General features: G+C 44.9%; 16 non-coding genes across 16 annotated transcripts; all 16 read left to right on the top strand.

The window, feature by feature from the left end:
- Positions 1-213: 213 nt before the first annotated feature.
- On the top strand, positions 214-300 carry trnay-gua (transfer RNA tyrosine (anticodon GUA)). Its single transcript is given in 2 exon segments — positions 214-250; positions 265-300. It is a non-coding gene; the product is annotated as a tRNA-Tyr (tRNA).
- Positions 301-890: 590 nt separating this feature from the next.
- trnay-gua (transfer RNA tyrosine (anticodon GUA)) lies at positions 891-977 on the top strand. The gene is given in 2 exon segments: positions 891-927; positions 942-977. It is a non-coding gene; the product is annotated as a tRNA-Tyr (tRNA).
- A 590-nt stretch (positions 978-1,567) lies between these two features.
- Positions 1,568-1,654, top strand: trnay-gua (transfer RNA tyrosine (anticodon GUA)). The gene is given in 2 exon segments: positions 1,568-1,604; positions 1,619-1,654. It is a non-coding gene; the product is annotated as a tRNA-Tyr (tRNA).
- A 590-nt stretch (positions 1,655-2,244) lies between these two features.
- Positions 2,245-2,331, top strand: trnay-gua (transfer RNA tyrosine (anticodon GUA)). The gene is given in 2 exon segments: positions 2,245-2,281; positions 2,296-2,331. It is a non-coding gene; the product is annotated as a tRNA-Tyr (tRNA).
- A 590-nt stretch (positions 2,332-2,921) lies between these two features.
- Positions 2,922-3,008, top strand: trnay-gua (transfer RNA tyrosine (anticodon GUA)). Its single transcript is given in 2 exon segments — positions 2,922-2,958; positions 2,973-3,008. It is a non-coding gene; the product is annotated as a tRNA-Tyr (tRNA).
- A 590-nt stretch (positions 3,009-3,598) lies between these two features.
- trnay-gua (transfer RNA tyrosine (anticodon GUA)) lies at positions 3,599-3,685 on the top strand. The gene is given in 2 exon segments: positions 3,599-3,635; positions 3,650-3,685. It is a non-coding gene; the product is annotated as a tRNA-Tyr (tRNA).
- A 590-nt stretch (positions 3,686-4,275) lies between these two features.
- Positions 4,276-4,362, top strand: trnay-gua (transfer RNA tyrosine (anticodon GUA)). Its single transcript is given in 2 exon segments — positions 4,276-4,312; positions 4,327-4,362. It is a non-coding gene; the product is annotated as a tRNA-Tyr (tRNA).
- A 592-nt stretch (positions 4,363-4,954) lies between these two features.
- On the top strand, positions 4,955-5,041 carry trnay-gua (transfer RNA tyrosine (anticodon GUA)). Its single transcript is given in 2 exon segments — positions 4,955-4,991; positions 5,006-5,041. It is a non-coding gene; the product is annotated as a tRNA-Tyr (tRNA).
- Positions 5,042-5,631: 590 nt separating this feature from the next.
- On the top strand, positions 5,632-5,718 carry trnay-gua (transfer RNA tyrosine (anticodon GUA)). Its single transcript is given in 2 exon segments — positions 5,632-5,668; positions 5,683-5,718. It is a non-coding gene; the product is annotated as a tRNA-Tyr (tRNA).
- A 588-nt stretch (positions 5,719-6,306) lies between these two features.
- Positions 6,307-6,393, top strand: trnay-gua (transfer RNA tyrosine (anticodon GUA)). Its single transcript is given in 2 exon segments — positions 6,307-6,343; positions 6,358-6,393. It is a non-coding gene; the product is annotated as a tRNA-Tyr (tRNA).
- Positions 6,394-6,982: 589 nt separating this feature from the next.
- trnay-gua (transfer RNA tyrosine (anticodon GUA)) lies at positions 6,983-7,069 on the top strand. Its single transcript is given in 2 exon segments — positions 6,983-7,019; positions 7,034-7,069. It is a non-coding gene; the product is annotated as a tRNA-Tyr (tRNA).
- Positions 7,070-7,658: 589 nt separating this feature from the next.
- trnay-gua (transfer RNA tyrosine (anticodon GUA)) lies at positions 7,659-7,745 on the top strand. The gene is given in 2 exon segments: positions 7,659-7,695; positions 7,710-7,745. It is a non-coding gene; the product is annotated as a tRNA-Tyr (tRNA).
- A 589-nt stretch (positions 7,746-8,334) lies between these two features.
- trnay-gua (transfer RNA tyrosine (anticodon GUA)) lies at positions 8,335-8,421 on the top strand. The gene is given in 2 exon segments: positions 8,335-8,371; positions 8,386-8,421. It is a non-coding gene; the product is annotated as a tRNA-Tyr (tRNA).
- A 589-nt stretch (positions 8,422-9,010) lies between these two features.
- Positions 9,011-9,097, top strand: trnay-gua (transfer RNA tyrosine (anticodon GUA)). Its single transcript is given in 2 exon segments — positions 9,011-9,047; positions 9,062-9,097. It is a non-coding gene; the product is annotated as a tRNA-Tyr (tRNA).
- Positions 9,098-9,686: 589 nt separating this feature from the next.
- On the top strand, positions 9,687-9,773 carry trnay-gua (transfer RNA tyrosine (anticodon GUA)). The gene is given in 2 exon segments: positions 9,687-9,723; positions 9,738-9,773. It is a non-coding gene; the product is annotated as a tRNA-Tyr (tRNA).
- A 588-nt stretch (positions 9,774-10,361) lies between these two features.
- On the top strand, positions 10,362-10,448 carry trnay-gua (transfer RNA tyrosine (anticodon GUA)). The gene is given in 2 exon segments: positions 10,362-10,398; positions 10,413-10,448. It is a non-coding gene; the product is annotated as a tRNA-Tyr (tRNA).
- Positions 10,449-11,534: the final 1,086 nt, after the last annotated feature.

An 11,534-nucleotide genomic window follows, 5' to 3' on the forward strand; every position in this document is an offset into this window, starting at 1 on the left:
TCACTTTTTGTCTATTCCCAAATGCAACTACTTGCAATCTAAGGGGATGTAGCTCAGAGGAATAGAGCATTAGTTGAACGTACGAAGACCTGGGGGCAATCCTCAGCAGCTCCAAGAAACCACCAAACTCAGCAGATTAATTTCTTAAAGGGAACATATGCTTCTGCCGAACCTCTGACCATCTAGGGGATGGCGTTTGACTGTATTTGTCACCCTTTGATAGCTCAGTTGGTAGAGCGGAGGACTGTAGGTGAAATTGCTGTAATCCTTAGGTCGCTGGTTCAAATCCGGCTCAAAGGATTGTACTTTTTCTTGTGGCTTACGCCAACTTTTTGACAGCAGTGCACCTTGACATGTGCTTGACAAACAAATATCTTTCCCTGAGAGAAGAAATCTTCACTTGTTGACCTTTGAAAGGAATGTTGGTAGAGCAGCAGAGAGTTCTCGAGATTGCAACAGTCCTTAGGTCGCTGACTCAGAAGAGTATAACTTTTTCAGCAGTTGTACCAAGTTTTTGACTTATGCCTAGTGTTTCTCCAAAAGCAAGTCATTCCCTGAGCGGGAATCAAACCCAGGCCGCGGTGGTAACAGAACCGAATCCTAACCACTGGACCAAAAGGGAGAGAGAAAAAGACATTTCGCAGTGAGGGGGCTAAACAATGATTTTATTCCTCGGCTCACTTTTTGTCTATTCCCAAATGCAACTACTTGCAATCTAAGGGGATGTAGCTCAGAGGAATAGAGCATTAGTTGAACGTACGAAGACCTGGGGGCAATCCTCAGCACCTCCAAGAAACCACCAAACTCAGCAGATTAATTTCTTAAAGGGAACAAATGCTTCTGCCAAACCTCTGACTATCTAGGGGATGGCGTTTCACTGTATTTGTCACCCTTTGATAGCTCAGTTGGTAGAGCGGAGGACTGTAGGTGAAATTGCTGTAATCCTTAGGTCGCTGGTTCAAATCCGGCTCAAAGGATTGTACTTTTTCTTGTGGCTTACGCCAACTTTTTGACAGCAGTGCACCTTGACATGTGCTTGACAAACAAATATCTTTCCCTGAGAGAAGAAATCTTCACTTGTTGACCTTTGAAAGGAATGTTGGTAGAGCAGCAGAGAGTTCTCGAGATTGCAACAGTCCTTAGGTCGCTGACTCAGAAGAGTATAACTTTTTCAGCAGTTGTACCAAGTTTTTGACTTATGCCTAGTGTTTCCCCAAAAGCAAGTCATTCCCTGAGCGGGAATCAAACCCAGGCCGCGGTGGTAAAAGAACCGAATCCTAACCACTGGACCAAAAGGGAGAGAGAAAAAGACATTTCGCAGTGAGGGGGCTAAACAGCGATTTTATTCCTCGGCTCACTTTTTGTCTATTCCCAAATGCAACTACTTGCAATCTAAGGGGATGTAGCTCAGAGGAATAGAGCATTAGTTGAACGTACGAAGACCTGGGGGCAATCCTCAGCAGCTCCAAGAAACCACCAAACTCAGCAGATTAATTTCTTAAAGGGAACATATGCTTCTGCCGAACCTCTGACCATCTAGGGGATGGCGTTTGACTGTATTTGTCACCCTTTGATAGCTCAGTTGGTAGAGCGGAGGACTGTAGGTGAAATTGCTGTAATCCTTAGGTCGCTGGTTCAAATCCGGCTCAAAGGATTGTACTTTTTCTTGTGGCTTACGCCAACTTTTTGACAGCAGTGCACCTTGACATGTGCTTGACAAACAAATATCTTTCCCTGAGAGAAGAAATCTTCACTTGTTGACCTTTGAAAGGAATGTTGGTAGAGCAGCAGAGAGTTCTCGAGATTGCAACAGTCCTTAGGTCGCTGACTCAGAAGAGTATAACTTTTTCAGCAGTTGTACCAAGTTTTTGACTTATGCCTAGTGTTTCCCCAAAAGCAAGTCATTCCCTGAGCGGGAATCAAACCCAGGCCGCGGTGGTAAAAGAACCGAATCCTAACCACTGGACCAAAAGGGAGAGAGAAAAAGACATTTCGCAGTGAGGGGGCTAAACAGCGATTTTATTCCTCGGCTCACTTTTTGTCTATTCCCAAATGCAACTACTTGCAATCTAAGGGGATGTAGCTCAGAGGAATAGAGCATTAGTTGAACGTACGAAGACCTGGGGGCAATCCTCAGCAGCTCCAAGAAACCACCAAACTCAGCAGATTAATTTCTTAAAGGGAACATATGCTTCTGCCGAACCTCTGACCATCTAGGGGATGGCGTTTGACTGTATTTGTCACCCTTTGATAGCTCAGTTGGTAGAGCGGAGGACTGTAGGTGAAATTGCTGTAATCCTTAGGTCGCTGGTTCAAATCCGGCTCAAAGGATTGTACTTTTTCTTGTGGCTTACGCCAACTTTTTGACAGCAGTGCACCTTGACATGTGCTTGACAAACAAATATCTTTCCCTGAGAGAAGAAATCTTCACTTGTTGACCTTTGAAAGGAATGTTGGTAGAGCAGCAGAGAGTTCTCGAGATTGCAACAGTCCTTAGGTCGCTGACTCAGAAGAGTATAACTTTTTCAGCAGTTGTACCAAGTTTTTGACTTATGCCTAGTGTTTCCCCAAAAGCAAGTCATTCCCTGAGCGGGAATCAAACCCAGGCCGCGGTGGTAAAAGAACCGAATCCTAACCACTGGACCAAAAGGGAGAGAGAAAAAGACATTTCGCAGTGAGGGGGCTAAACAGCGATTTTATTCCTCGGCTCACTTTTTGTCTATTCCCAAATGCAACTACTTGCAATCTAAGGGGATGTAGCTCAGAGGAATAGAGCATTAGTTGAACGTACGAAGACCTGGGGGCAATCCTCAGCAGCTCCAAGAAACCACCAAACTCAGCAGATTAATTTCTTAAAGGGAACATATGCTTCTGCCGAACCTCTGACCATCTAGGGGATGGCGTTTGACTGTATTTGTCACCCTTTGATAGCTCAGTTGGTAGAGCGGAGGACTGTAGGTGAAATTGCTGTAATCCTTAGGTCGCTGGTTCAAATCCGGCTCAAAGGATTGTACTTTTTCTTGTGGCTTACGCCAACTTTTTGACAGCAGTGCACCTTGACATGTGCTTGACAAACAAATATCTTTCCCTGAGAGAAGAAATCTTCACTTGTTGACCTTTGAAAGGAATGTTGGTAGAGCAGCAGAGAGTTCTCGAGATTGCAACAGTCCTTAGGTCGCTGACTCAGAAGAGTATAACTTTTTCAGCAGTTGTACCAAGTTTTTGACTTATGCCTAGTGTTTCCCCAAAAGCAAGTCATTCCCTGAGCGGGAATCAAACCCAGGCCGCGGTGGTAAAAGAACCGAATCCTAACCACTGGACCAAAAGGGAGAGAGAAAAAGACATTTCGCAGTGAGGGGGCTAAACAGCGATTTTATTCCTCGGCTCACTTTTTGTCTATTCCCAAATGCAACTACTTGCAATCTAAGGGGATGTAGCTCAGAGGAATAGAGCATTAGTTGAACGTACGAAGACCTGGGGGCAATCCTCAGCAGCTCCAAGAAACCACCAAACTCAGCAGATTAATTTCTTAAAGGGAACATATGCTTCTGCCGAACCTCTGACCATCTAGGGGATGGCGTTTGACTGTATTTGTCACCCTTTGATAGCTCAGTTGGTAGAGCGGAGGACTGTAGGTGAAATTGCTGTAATCCTTAGGTCGCTGGTTCAAATCCGGCTCAAAGGATTGTACTTTTTCTTGTGGCTTACGCCAACTTTTTGACAGCAGTGCACCTTGACATGTGCTTGACAAACAAATATCTTTCCCTGAGAGAAGAAATCTTCACTTGTTGACCTTTGAAAGGAATGTTGGTAGAGCAGCAGGGAGTTCTCGAGATTGCAACAGTCCTTAGGTCGCTGACTCAGAAGAGTATAACTTTTTCAGCAGTTGTACCAAGTTTTTGACTTATGCCTAGTGTTTCCCCAAAAGCAAGTCATTCCCTGAGCGGGAATCAAACCCAGGCCGCGGTGGTAAAAGAACCGAATCCTAACCACTGGACCAAAAGGGAGAGAGAAAAAGACATTTCGCAGTGAGGGGGCTAAACAGCGATTTTATTCCTCGGCTCACTTTTTGTCTATTCCCAAATGCAACTACTTGCAATCTAAGGGGATGTAGCTCAGAGGAATAGAGCATTAGTTGAACGTACGAAGACCTGGGGGCAATCCTCAGCAGCTCCAAGAAACCACCAAACTCAGCAGATTAATTTCTTAAAAGGAACATATGCTTCTGCCGAACCTTTGAGCATCTAGGGGATGGCGTTTGACTGTATTTTTCACCCTTTGATAGCTCAGTTGGTAGAGCGGAGGACTGTAGGTGAAATTGCTGTAATCCTTAGGTCGCTGGTTCAAATCCGGCTCAAAGGATTGTACTTTTTTTTCTTGTGGCTTACGCCAACTTTTTGACAGCAGTGCACCTTGACATGTGCTTGACAAACAAATATCTTTCCCTGAGAGAAGAAATCTTCACTTGTTGACCTTTGAAAGGAATGTTGGTAGAGCAGCAGAGAGTTCTCGAGATTGCAACAGTCCTTAGGTCGCTGACTCAGAAGAGTATAACTTTTTCAGCAGTTGTACCAAGTTTTTGACTTATGCCTAGTGTTTCCCCAAAAGCAAGTCATTCCCTGAGCGGGAATCAAACCCAGGCCGCGGTGGTAAAAGAACCGAATCCTAACCACTGGACCAAAAGGGAGAGAGAAAAGACATTTCGCAGTGAGGGGGCTAAACAGCGATTTTATTCCTCGGCTCACTTTTTGTCTATTCCCAAATGCAACTACTTGCAATCTAAGGGGATGTAGCTCAGAGGAATAGAGCATTAGTTGAACGTACGAAGACCTGGGGGCAATCCTCAGCAGCTCCAAGAAACCACCAAACTCAGCAGATTAATTTCTTAAAGGGAACATATGCTTCTGCCGAACCTCTGACCATCTAGGGGATGGCGTTTGACTGTATTTGTCACCCTTTGATAGCTCAGTTGGTAGAGCGGAGGACTGTAGGTGAAATTGCTGTAATCCTTAGGTCGCTGGTTCAAATCCGGCTCAAAGGATTGTACTTTTTCTTGTGGCTTACGCCAACTTTTTGACAGCAGTGCACCTTGACATGTGCTTGACAAACAAATATCTTTCCCTGAGAGAAGAAATCTTCACTTGTTGACCTTTGAAAGGAATGTTGGTAGAGCAGCAGAGAGTTCTCGAGATTGCAACAGTCCTTAGGTCGCTGACTCAGAAGAGTATAACTTTTTCAGCAGTTGTACCAAGTTTTTGACTTATGCCTAGTGTTTCCCCAAAAGCAAGTCATTCCCTGAGCGGGAATCAAACCCAGGCCGCGGTGGTAAAAGAACCGAATCCTAACCACTGGACCAAAAGGGAGAGAGAAAAAGACATTTCGCAGTGAGGGGGCTAAACAGCGATTTTATTCCTCGGCTCACTTTTTGTCTATTCCCAAATGCAACTACTTGCAATCTAAGGGGATGTAGCTCAGAGGAATAGAGCATTAGTTGAACGTACGAAGACCTGGGGGCAATCCTCAGCAGCTCCAAGAAACCACCAAACTCAGCAGATTAATTTCTTAAAGGGAACATATGCTTCTGCCGAACCTCTGACCATCTAGGGGATGGCGTTTGACTGTATTTGTCACCCTTTGATAGCTCAGTTGGTAGAGCGGAGGACTGTAGGTGAAATTGCTGTAATCCTTAGGTCGCTGGTTCAAATCCGGCTCAAAGGATTGTACTTTTTCTTGTGGCTTACGCCAACTTTTTGACAGCAGTGCACCTTGACATGTGCTTGACAAACAAATATCTTTCCCTGAGAGAAGAAATCTTCACTTGTTGACCTTTGAAAGGAATGTTGGTAGAGCAGCAGAGAGTTCTCGAGATTGCAACAGTCCTTAGGTCGCTGACTCAGAAGAGTATAACTTTTTCAGCAGTTGTACCAAGTTTTTGACTTATGCCTAGTGTTTCCCCAAAAGCAAGTCATTCCCTGAGCGGGAATCAAACCCAGGCCGCGGTGGTAAAAGAACCGAATCCTAACCACTGGACCAAAAGGGAGAGAAAAAGACATTTCGCAGTGAGGGGGCTAAACAGCGATTTTATTCCTCGGCTCACTTTTTGTCTATTCCCAAATGCAACTACTTGCAATCTAAGGGGATGTAGCTCAGAGGAATAGAGCATTAGTTGAACGTACGAAGACCTGGGGGCAATCCTCAGCAGCTCCAAGAAACCACCAAACTCAGCAGATTAATTTCTTAAAGGGAACATATGCTTCTGCCGAACCTCTGACCATCTAGGGGATGGCGTTTGACTGTATTTGTCACCCTTTGATAGCTCAGTTGGTAGAGCGGAGGACTGTAGGTGAAATTGCTGTAATCCTTAGGTCGCTGGTTCAAATCCGGCTCAAAGGATTGTACTTTTTCTTGTGGCTTACGCCAACTTTTTGACAGCAGTGCACCTTGACATGTGCTTGACAAACAAATATCTTTCCCTGAGAGAAGAAATCTTCACTTGTTGACCTTTGAAAGGAATGTTGGTAGAGCAGCAGAGAGTTCTCGAGATTGCAACAGTCCTTAGGTCGCTGACTCAGAAGAGTATAACTTTTTCAGCAGTTGTACCAAGTTTTTGACTTATGCCTAGTGTTTCCCCAAAAGCAAGTCATTCCCTGAGCGGGAATCAAACCCAGGCCGCGGTGGTAAAAGAACCGAATCCTAACCACTGGACCAAAAGGGAGAGAGAAAAGACATTTCGCAGTGAGGGGGCTAAACAGCGATTTTATTCCTCGGCTCACTTTTTGTCTATTCCCAAATGCAACTACTTGCAATCTAAGGGGATGTAGCTCAGAGGAATAGAGCATTAGTTGAACGTACGAAGACCTGGGGGCAATCCTCAGCAGCTCCAAGAAACCACCAAACTCAGCAGATTAATTTCTTAAAGGGAACATATGCTTCTGCCGAACCTCTGACCATCTAGGGGATGGCGTTTGACTGTATTTGTCACCCTTTGATAGCTCAGTTGGTAGAGCGGAGGACTGTAGGTGAAATTGCTGTAATCCTTAGGTCGCTGGTTCAAATCCGGCTCAAAGGATTGTACTTTTTCTTGTGGCTTACGCCAACTTTTTGACAGCAGTGCACCTTGACATGTGCTTGACAAACAAATATCTTTCCCTGAGAGAAGAAATCTTCACTTGTTGACCTTTGAAAGGAATGTTGGTAGAGCAGCAGAGAGTTCTCGAGATTGCAACAGTCCTTAGGTCGCTGACTCAGAAGAGTATAACTTTTTCAGCAGTTGTACCAAGTTTTTGACTTATGCCTAGTGTTTCCCCAAAAGCAAGTCATTCCCTGAGCGGGAATCAAACCCAGGCCGCGGTGGTAAAAGAACCGAATCCTAACCACTGGACCAAAAGGGAGAGAGAAAAGACATTTCGCAGTGAGGGGGCTAAACAGCGATTTTATTCCTCGGCTCACTTTTTGTCTATTCCCAAATGCAACTACTTGCAATCTAAGGGGATGTAGCTCAGAGGAATAGAGCATTAGTTGAACGTACGAAGACCTGGGGGCAATCCTCAGCAGCTCCAAGAAACCACCAAACTCAGCAGATTAATTTCTTAAAGGGAACATATGCTTCTGCCGAACCTCTGACCATCTAGGGGATGGCGTTTGACTGTATTTGTCACCCTTTGATAGCTCAGTTGGTAGAGCGGAGGACTGTAGGTGAAATTGCTGTAATCCTTAGGTCGCTGGTTCAAATCCGGCTCAAAGGATTGTACTTTTTCTTGTGGCTTACGCCAACTTTTTGACAGCAGTGCACCTTGACATGTGCTTGACAAACAAATATCTTTCCCTGAGAGAAGAAATCTTCACTTGTTGACCTTTGAAAGGAATGTTGGTAGAGCAGCAGAGAGTTCTCGAGATTGCAACAGTCCTTAGGTCGCTGACTCAGAAGAGTATAACTTTTTCAGCAGTTGTACCAAGTTTTTGACTTATGCCTAGTGTTTCCCCAAAAGCAAGTCATTCCCTGAGCGGGAATCAAACCCAGGCCGCGGTGGTAAAAGAACCGAATCCTAACCACTGGACCAAAAGGGAGAGAGAAAAGACATTTCGCAGTGAGGGGGCTAAACAGCGATTTTATTCCTCGGCTCACTTTTTGTCTATTCCCAAATGCAACTACTTGCAATCTAAGGGGATGTAGCTCAGAGGAATAGAGCATTAGTTGAACGTACGAAGACCTGGGGGCAATCCTCAGCAGCTCCAAGAAACCACCAAACTCAGCAGATTAATTTCTTAAAGGGAACATATGCTTCTGCCGAACCTCTGACCATCTAGGGGATGGCGTTTGACTGTATTTGTCACCCTTTGATAGCTCAGTTGGTAGAGCGGAGGACTGTAGGTGAAATTGCTGTAATCCTTAGGTCGCTGGTTCAAATCCGGCTCAAAGGATTGTACTTTTTCTTGTGGCTTACGCCAACTTTTTGACAGCAGTGCACCTTGACATGTGCTTGACAAACAAATATCTTTCCCTGAGAGAAGAAATCTTCACTTGTTGACCTTTGAAAGGAATGTTGGTAGAGCAGCAGAGAGTTCTCGAGATTGCAACAGTCCTTAGGTCGCTGACTCAGAAGAGTATAACTTTTTCAGCAGTTGTACCAAGTTTTTGACTTATGCCTAGTGTTTCCCCAAAAGCAAGTCATTCCCTGAGCGGGAATCAAACCCAGGCCGCGGTGGTAAAAGAACCGAATCCTAACCACTGGACCAAAAGGGAGAGAGAAAAGACATTTCGCAGTGAGGGGGCTAAACAGCGATTTTATTCCTCGGCTCACTTTTTGTCTATTCCCAAATGCAACTACTTGCAATCTAAGGGGATGTAGCTCAGAGGAATAGAGCATTAGTTGAACGTACGAAGACCTGGGGGCAATCCTCAGCAGCTCCAAGAAACCACCAAACTCAGCAGATTAATTTCTTAAAGGGAACATATGCTTCTGCCGAACCTCTGACCATCTAGGGGATGGCGTTTGACTGTATTTGTCACCCTTTGATAGCTCAGTTGGTAGAGCGGAGGACTGTAGGTGAAATTGCTGTAATCCTTAGGTCGCTGGTTCAAATCCGGCTCAAAGGATTGTACTTTTTCTTGTGGCTTACGCCAACTTTTTGACAGCAGTGCACCTTGACATGTGCTTGACAAACAAATATCTTTCCCTGAGAGAAGAAATCTTCACTTGTTGACCTTTGAAAGGAATGTTGGTAGAGCAGCAGAGAGTTCTCGAGATTGCAACAGTCCTTAGGTCGCTGACTCAGAAGAGTATAACTTTTTCAGCAGTTGTACCAAGTTTTTGACTTATGCCTAGTGTTTCCCCAAAAGCAAGTCATTCCCTGAGCGGGAATCAAACCCAGGCCGCGGTGGTAAAAGAACCGAATCCTAACCACTGGACCAAAAGGGAGAGAGAAAAGACATTTCGCAGTGAGGGGGCTAAACAGCGATTTTATTCCTCGGCTCACTTTTTGTCTATTCCCAAATGCAACTACTTGCAATCTAAGGGGATGTAGCTCAGAGGAATAGAGCATTAGTTGAACGTACGAAGACCTGGGGGCAATCCTCAGCAGCTCCAAGAAACCACCAAACTCAGCAGATTAATTTCTTAAAGGGAACATATGCTTCTGCCGAACCTCTGACCATCTAGGGGATGGCGTTTGACTGTATTTGTCACCCTTTGATAGCTCAGTTGGTAGAGCGGAGGACTGTAGGTGAAATTGCTGTAATCCTTAGGTCGCTGGTTCAAATCCGGCTCAAAGGATTGTACTTTTTCTTGTGGCTTACGCCAACTTTTTGACAGCAGTGCACCTTGACATGTGCTTGACAAACAAATATCTTTCCCTGAGAGAAGAAATCTTCACTTGTTGACCTTTGAAAGGAATGTTGGTAGAGCAGCAGAGAGTTCTCGAGATTGCAACAGTCCTTAGGTCGCTGACTCAGAAGAGTATAACTTTTTCAGCAGTTGTACCAAGTTTTTGACTTATGCCTAGTGTTTCCCCAAAAGCAAGTCATTCCCTGAGCGGGAATCAAACCCAGGCCGCGGTGGTAAAAGAACCGAATCCTAACCACTGGACCAAAAGGGAGAGAGAAAAGACATTTCGCAGTGAGGGGGCTAAACAGCGATTTTATTCCTCGGCTCACTTTTTGTCTATTCCCAAATGCAACTACTTGCAATCTAAGGGGATGTAGCTCAGAGGAATAGAGCATTAGTTGAACGTACGAAGACCTGGGGGCAATCCTCAGCAGCTCCAAGAAACCACCAAACTCAGCAGATTAATTTCTTAAAGGGAACATATGCTTCTGCCGAACCTCTGACCATCTAGGGATGGCGTTTGACTGTATTTGTCACCCTTTGATAGCTCAGTTGGTAGAGCGGAGGACTGTAGGTGAAATTGCTGTAATCCTTAGGTCGCTGGTTCAAATCCGGCTCAAAGGATTGTACTTTTTCTTGTGGCTTACGCCAACTTTTTGACAGCAGTGCACCTTGACATGTGCTTGACAAACAAATATCTTTCCCTGAGAGAAGAAATCTTCACTTGTTGACCTTTGAAAGGAATGTTGGTAGAGCAGCAGAGAGTTCTCGAGATTGCAACAGTCCTTAGGTCGCTGACTCAGAAGAGTATAACTTTTTCAGCAGTTGTACCAAGTTTTTGACTTATGCCTAGTGTTTCCCCAAAAGCAAGTCATTCCCTGAGCGGGAATCAAACCCAGGCCGCGGTGGTAAAAGAACCAATCCTAACCACTGGACCAAAAGGAGAGAGAAAAAGACATTTCGCAGTGAGGGGGCTAAACAGCGATTTTATTCCTCGGCTCACTTTTTGTCTATTCCCAAATGCAACTACTTGCAATCTAAGGGGTTGTAGCTCAGAGGAATAGAGCATTAGTTGAACGTACGAAGACCTGGGGGCAATCCTCAGCAGCTCCAAGAAACCACCAAACTCAGCAGATTAATTTCTTAAAGGGAACATATGCTTCTGCCGAACCTCTGACCATCTAGGGGATGGCGTTTGACTATATTTGTCACCCTTTGATAGCTCAGTTGGTAGAGCGGAGGACTGTATGTGAAATTGCTGTAAACCTTAGGTCGCTGGTTCAAATCCGGCTCAAAGTATTCTACTTCTTCTTGTGGCTTACGCCAACTTTTTGACAGCAGTGCACCTTGACATGTGCTTGACAAACAAATATCTTTCCCTGAGAGAAGAAATCTTCACTTGTTGACCTTTGAAAGGAATGTTGGTAGAGCAGCAGAGAGTTCTCGAGATTGCAACAGTCCTTAGGTCGCTGACTCAGAAGAGTATAACTTTTTCAGCAGTTGTACCAAGTTTTTGACTTATGCCTAGTGTTTCCCAAAAGCAAGTCATTCCCTGAGCGGGAATCAAACCCAGGTCATGGGTGGTAAAAGAACCAATCCTAACCACTGGACCAAAAGGGAGAGAGAAAAAGACATTTCGCAGTGAGGGGGCTAAACAGCGATTTTATTCCCTCGGCTCACTTTTTGTCTATTCCCAAATGCAACTACTTG

The sequence above is a fragment of the Oncorhynchus nerka genome, linkage group LG8, assembly GCF_034236695.1.
Source record: "Oncorhynchus nerka isolate Pitt River linkage group LG8, Oner_Uvic_2.0, whole genome shotgun sequence".
NCBI lineage: Eukaryota > Metazoa > Chordata > Actinopteri > Salmoniformes > Salmonidae > Oncorhynchus > Oncorhynchus nerka.